Raw genomic sequence first — 6,441 nt, 5'->3', positions numbered from 1 at the left:
GGAGCAATAATATCTTGAGGAGTCTCATGTCCAGGATGCCATCTCATGCAGTGCTTGGCCGGCAGTAGTCGTGATTGGCAGTGCCTGGTTAGTCTGACACTCTAACCGAATGTGATGGAAGGCCTTACGTCAAATGAAATCACCTATACTTGAATCTTGAGGGCATGTGACAATATCCAAGGAATTGAGATGGACGATAAAAATCATGACGATATTGTGAGACAAGGGCTGCTGAAAACGGATGTGATGATAAGCAATTCTTGGTTGACGTATACGCCAAATGTGGTGCCATTATAAAATCGTTTGAGGTTTTAATGAGATTTTGATTAAATAGATTGACTCTATTGTGGGGAACGTGCAACATGTTAGTGGAAGGTGATGTTGGCGATGACTTGGTTGATGAGAAATGCCGAGTGTGTTGCCGATTGGCGGGTGGTTGATTGGCCACCAAGAGACATTGAGAGCATGGCTGCCCAAAGGGTGGCCGCCCGTTTGTAAAGGATATTAAAGGGCCTTTATAATGGGAAAACGAGGGGGAATGCGTGAAAGAGAGAAATGGGTAGAGTAGAGAAGGGGAGATGGGCTTGTGTTGGGCAAAGGAGAGCTCAGTTGAGCACGACCAAGAGGAGAAAATCATCGAGCTTGCCAGCGCACTCAGTTTCAAGACCACAAGTGGCAGTTTTTGCGCTCCCGAGACCCGTCGATTGCCACATGTAAGGACATGGTTCCTATGGGCAAGGCCACCGGCACGGTCGAACAGTGTGTACACTAGGGAGAGGCTATAAGATAGAAAGGTTGGGTGGAGATTAGCACACACATTACCACCGCTCTTTCACTGGTATCCGAGCTTTTTTTGGGAAGAGGCAAAAAACGGGTTGCATGTGCGTGCGACGCGCTGCTTCTCTCCCACATTCCACATACAGCGACGTCTCCGCTGTGCAGCAAAAAAAGATAGACACATTTTCTTGTGCAAAGTGCACGGAAAGACAGCGACAGTGAACACCCCACCTACGCCCTCCACAGCGGGCGACCAAGGCAAACTCGACGACATCAAGGCTCCGAAGGCTTTCGTTGACGCCGTTGGTTGTACGCGTAGGAAGGCCCGCTTAACCCTTGCATGAAGGAGGGTTGAACCGACCTTATGAGGGTAAGAGGCAGACACTTTATCATCAAGCTATTGAACCTTGTTGTGTATAACAAGGAAAGATAGCATACTTGTGTTGAAAGGAAAACTAGAAGGAAAGGGAAAACTTCAAACTTCAAGAAAGTAGCTTCACACTTCCTTTTCACTTCTTGGAGGTTTACAAGTTTTCCTCCAAAAATTCTTTTTTCCTCACGGAGGGAGCTTCAAAGTGAGCAAAAGCCTTCACAAGAACAACACGTTTTTGTGAAGAGGTAACAAAGGTGTTCTTATGACGAACGACCCGTGAAGCACTACAATTCCCACAAGGTGAGGTTCGCATGCAACGCAAATTGCGGAGCATACATAAAATAAAGACTTCAATTTCACAAGGTACAAGTTGAAGTTTCTGTCTCTTTACATTAGTGTGTGTTTACCATGGCCAGTGAGGATATCCCACTTACACACACTTTTGATTTTGAGCATGTAGATCAAAATCAGGGCACCACGGGTGCTGCTACACTAATACGCATGATAATGATGATCTAGGAGATCATAGGCTTGTAAATATGGCTTCTTTCAAGACTTTGGAACATCGCCAAAGTGTACTTGAAAAGCATCCTCTCTGCACTTAATGCAAATGTTACTAATCTAACAGAGTTACTTGTGAAATTTATGAATTCGCGGACGACTCCAGAAGCCACAAGTGCCACGGTTCAAGGGAACCAAGCTCGCAGGACTCAAGGAGTCCAAGAGACAAATTTTGCAGAAGATGCACAAGATAGCAATGCATTACTTAAGAATATCACCATTCCCGAGTTTTACGGGGAAGAGCGTGATCGCAATAAGGATGTGGTCAATATGTTCTTACACAAATGGAGTGATATTAATAGATTGAGACACACCTCGGATATAAAGACGGCTGAGGAAACAAGTCTATCTCTTAAAGGCAAGGCCTATAAGTGGTGGATGACATTTCCAATAGATGCACGTCCTCCATCTTGGGCTAGGTTTCAAGCTTCTTTCACCAAAGAGTTTTTCGACTCCAATGAAGAAGATAAGCATTGGTTAGGATGGGATGCATGCCGCAAGTCTGGCCTCTCTCTCACACAGTACCTTTCAAAGTATCAAGCAATCATATTAAAACTAGAAGGTCTAGATGAATTCCACAAGATACGGGGTTTTAATAGGTGTCTTGACAAAGACTATCGTCTTCATGTCAAGACCCAACATCCAAAAACTTTGGAAGAAGCCATCAGTCATGCCCAAAGATATGATGATGACCAAGAGAGGAAAGGAAATGTTCCCTACTCTAAGAATACTTTTGCTAAGAGCAATGTGGCTAAGAGCCAATGGAGAGGTAGATCTCCCACACGTTCCAAGAGGAATAACAGACAATCTACCTCTACACGCCCACAAGAGACTAAGAAGCCTAAGCACTCACGAGATACTCCAGGCAGGTCTCTCAGCACTGCTGATTTTGAGTTTGCAAAGAAACACAATTTGTGTTTTAGGTGTCTTTCGGACCAGCATAACAAGAAAGGTTGTCCTCTTTTGCAAGGCAAAGAAAAGGCCATGTATACGGTGAACCGCCTCACATTAAATTCATTTCCTAAATATTGTGTTGTAGAGGTTCTTCATATGGAATAAAAGCACAAGTGTTGTGTGCCTGCTTCAATGTGGCAGTCCACCTTTGGCCCCCATGATTTGATTCGCATGCATGGCACTATTAACGGACAACCTGTTTGTATTTGAGAGGATGATGGTGCAGATCATAACTTCTTGAACTATAAGCTAGTCAAGAAATTGAAGCTTACACAGACTCCTTGCTCTCACAAGTATGTGGTCGAGCATATGTCTGGGAATGATAAAGAAGTATGGGATACAGTAGTTCAAGGGGTTGAGCTTATTGTTTACGATGACCCTTGACTTCCAAGTTATGAAAATGGACCGTGTTGATGTAGTTTTAGGATGGGCGTGGCTACATGGTTTAGGAAACACATTGCACACTAGTTATGAACACAACTCCTTATCCTTTATGGACAATGGTAAACATGTGCTTTTGCTTGGTGAGAAAAATATACCATCTGCACCTGTTATATGTACAACCGATCTTTCTATTTTGCAGAAAGTAGATTTAATACATCAAGTCTTTTTGTGTTACTACTTGTCTCCAAGTCTTGTGAATCATCAAGAGCAAAGTGCTGTGAATTATAGTAATGGTATGCAAAGTGCAATGAATACTAATGGTATGCAAAGTGAAAATAATTCTAATGATAAGCAAAGTGTTAACAGATCTAATGAGCAAAGTGTTCTCAATTTTAATTCTATAAAGCAACGTGCAACTATTGTAAAACAAACATTACACGAATTACAAGATTCTCCATCCCAACATAACTCTAGTTTACTTTCTCCTTTTGCATGGCAGAAGCTAACTCACTTACTCATGGAGTATAGTGATGTGTTCTCAAGTGATTTACCACCATGTTTACCCCCCACACGTGATGTGCAGCATGGCATAGATGTCTTGCCAGGCACTAAACCGGTGACTAAACCACCTTATCGTATGAGTGCTAAAGAATCCATGGAGGTTGAGAGTCAGTTGGCTGACTACCTTGCTCGTGGTTTCATTAGACCTAGCACTTCGCCTTGGGCATCACCAATTCTATTGGTAAAAAAGAAAGATGGTACTATGCGCATGTGCGTAGATTATCGCGGATTAAATGCGATAACCATCAAGAACAAGTATCGTCTACCTCAAGTTGATGAGTTGTTTGATCAACTCCACGGGGCAAGATACTATACAAGATATATCTTCATTCAGGATACCACCAGATGCGTATTCTACTGCAAGATATCTCCAAAACTGCCTTTTGAACACGGTTCGAGCAGTTTGAATTTTTGGTTATGCCTTTTGGCCTAACCAATGCTCCAGCTACATTTATTACACTCATGGATAGTAACTTACGTCCCTGTCTTGAAAAATTTAAAGTGGTTTTCCTTTATGAAATTCTCATTTACAATAAGACTGGAGATGAAAACATAGAATACTTATGATTAGTGTTCAAACAACTATGAGCTAACGTGTTGTATGTTAAGCAAAGCAAGTGCGATTTCTTTAAAATAGAGGTACATTACATCGATCATGTGATCTCTTATTTTGGTCTCAAAATGGACACTGGCAAGGTCGATGCCATTCTTCAATGGACACATCCCAACACGGTTGAGGAGCTTCAAATATTTTTAGGCATGGTCGGATTTTATCGACAGTATATCCGTGATTATGCCAAAATTATTGTTCCTATGATGGATCAACATAAAACAAAAGGTAGGACCTTTTCTTGGGAAGAAGCCCAAAAACGCAGTTTCAAAGAGCTCAAGGTAGCTATAGCCACTGCTCCCATCCTAGCAATCGTCGACCCACTTAAGACGTTTGTGGTAGAGACTGATTCTAGTGATAAAGCAATTGGTGCGGTACTTCTCGAGGAGGGAATACCTATAGCCTTTGAAAGTAAAAATTTAGATAGAGCTCAACAGAATTATTATGTCTATGGGTGAGAGCTCTATGCCATAATTCATGCTTTACGAAAGTGGCGACACTGTTTACATGGTACCGAGTTTGAAGTAGTTTTTTTTCAAATGGTTTACTACTCGAACAAAATTGAAGGACAATAAAGCTACATGGGTCGAAATCCTTCAAGATTATGATTGTAAGCTACGATATCGCAAATGGAGATATAATGTAGTAGTGGATGCACTAAGTCGGATGCCTCAAATTAATTCACTTGCTTTCACGGAAATAAAAAGTGGATTTTTAGAGTCATTACATGGCAAGTGTGCACAAGATCAATCATACACTAAAGTGTGGAGTGTAGTTTTGAAAAGGGATCCCTCACGCTCACATGTCTCTGAACAGCTAGATCAACATGTCTCTGCACCTGCAGATAAAAACTCCAACACATAGAGCTGCATCCCTACTCAGGAAGAGCTTAAGAGATGGAAGAATTTTTCCATTGATGATGGCTACTTACTCCACAAATGTAGAGTATGTGTGCCAAAGGACTCACACACTAGGTGTCAGATCTTATTTGCGTGTCACGATAGTACAAGTGCTGGTCATCCAGGTATTCGTAAGATGTATGCCTTAGTTCGACGACAATTTTATTGGTCGGGCTTACATCATGATGTACAAGAGTACGTACTAAATTGCCAACAATGCCAAGTTAATAAGGCAGAGTGCCTCAAGGTAGGTGGCCTTTTACATCCTTTAGAGATTCCACAAGGTAAGTGGGAGAATATCTCTATGGATTTTGTAGTAATACTACCTACTACAAATCATGGCCATGATGCCATATGGGTAATTGTGGACCGTCTTACCAAGATGGGTCGATTCATTCCCACTAAGACCATGGTTAAAACATCGAAACTAGAACGGCTATTTGTAGAGAATATATATAAACTCTACGGTCATCTAGCTAGTATCATTAGTAACAAAGATTGAAAGTTCAATAATCACTTCTCGAGAGCTGTGTTCCAAAAGTTGGAAACTAAACTTAATCTAAGTACTGCTGATCATCCAAAAATGGATGGTCAAACAGAAAGAGTTAATCAAGTGTTAGAGGATATGCTACGAGCATACATTAGCAAGAAGCAAACCAATTGGGAAGACTACTTACCTATATTGGAATTTTCCTATAATAGTTCAAAGCATGTGACTAAAGAGTTTAGTCCATTTATGCTTTTGTATAGATTTCAACCTAGATCACCTGCTATGGTGGGGTTGGCTAAGGAGAAGATACAACAAGCAAAGTATTTTCTCCAAGACCATTTTGACATGCTTCGAGTTTCTCAACAGAATGTTAAGCAAGCTCAAGATCGATATAAGAAGTACACAAATGAATATCGTCGTCTTGCTACTTTCGAAGAAGGAGACAAGGCTTTCCTCAAAGTTTTGGAGCATTCAGAAAGTCTAAAGATGGGAAAAGTTGCTAAACTTTCACCATGCTATTGTGGACCATTTACCATTCTCAAACGTATAGGTCACGTGGCCTATAAGTTAGCTCTTCCAGACCACCGAGTTCATCCTCTTTTTCATGTTAGCCGTTTACAATAACAGCTAGGACAGAATGATAATTTCATTGAAAAAAGTGTGTTAGTTGACCTTATCGAACCGCCAAGCATCCCTCATGAGCCTGAAAAGATTTTGGATTCTCATGAGCTTCGCACCAGACATCATGTTAGACGACAGGTGTTGGTAAAATGGCTAGGTAGACCTGAAGAAGGTTCTACATGGGAGAATGTCTCCGCACTTAGGAAACGTT

This window comes from Adiantum capillus-veneris, chromosome 13, assembly GCF_014529385.1.
Source record: "Adiantum capillus-veneris isolate H3 chromosome 13, ASM1452938v2, whole genome shotgun sequence".
NCBI lineage: Eukaryota > Viridiplantae > Streptophyta > Polypodiopsida > Polypodiales > Pteridaceae > Adiantum > Adiantum capillus-veneris.
This window is presented reverse-complemented; position numbering follows the sequence as displayed.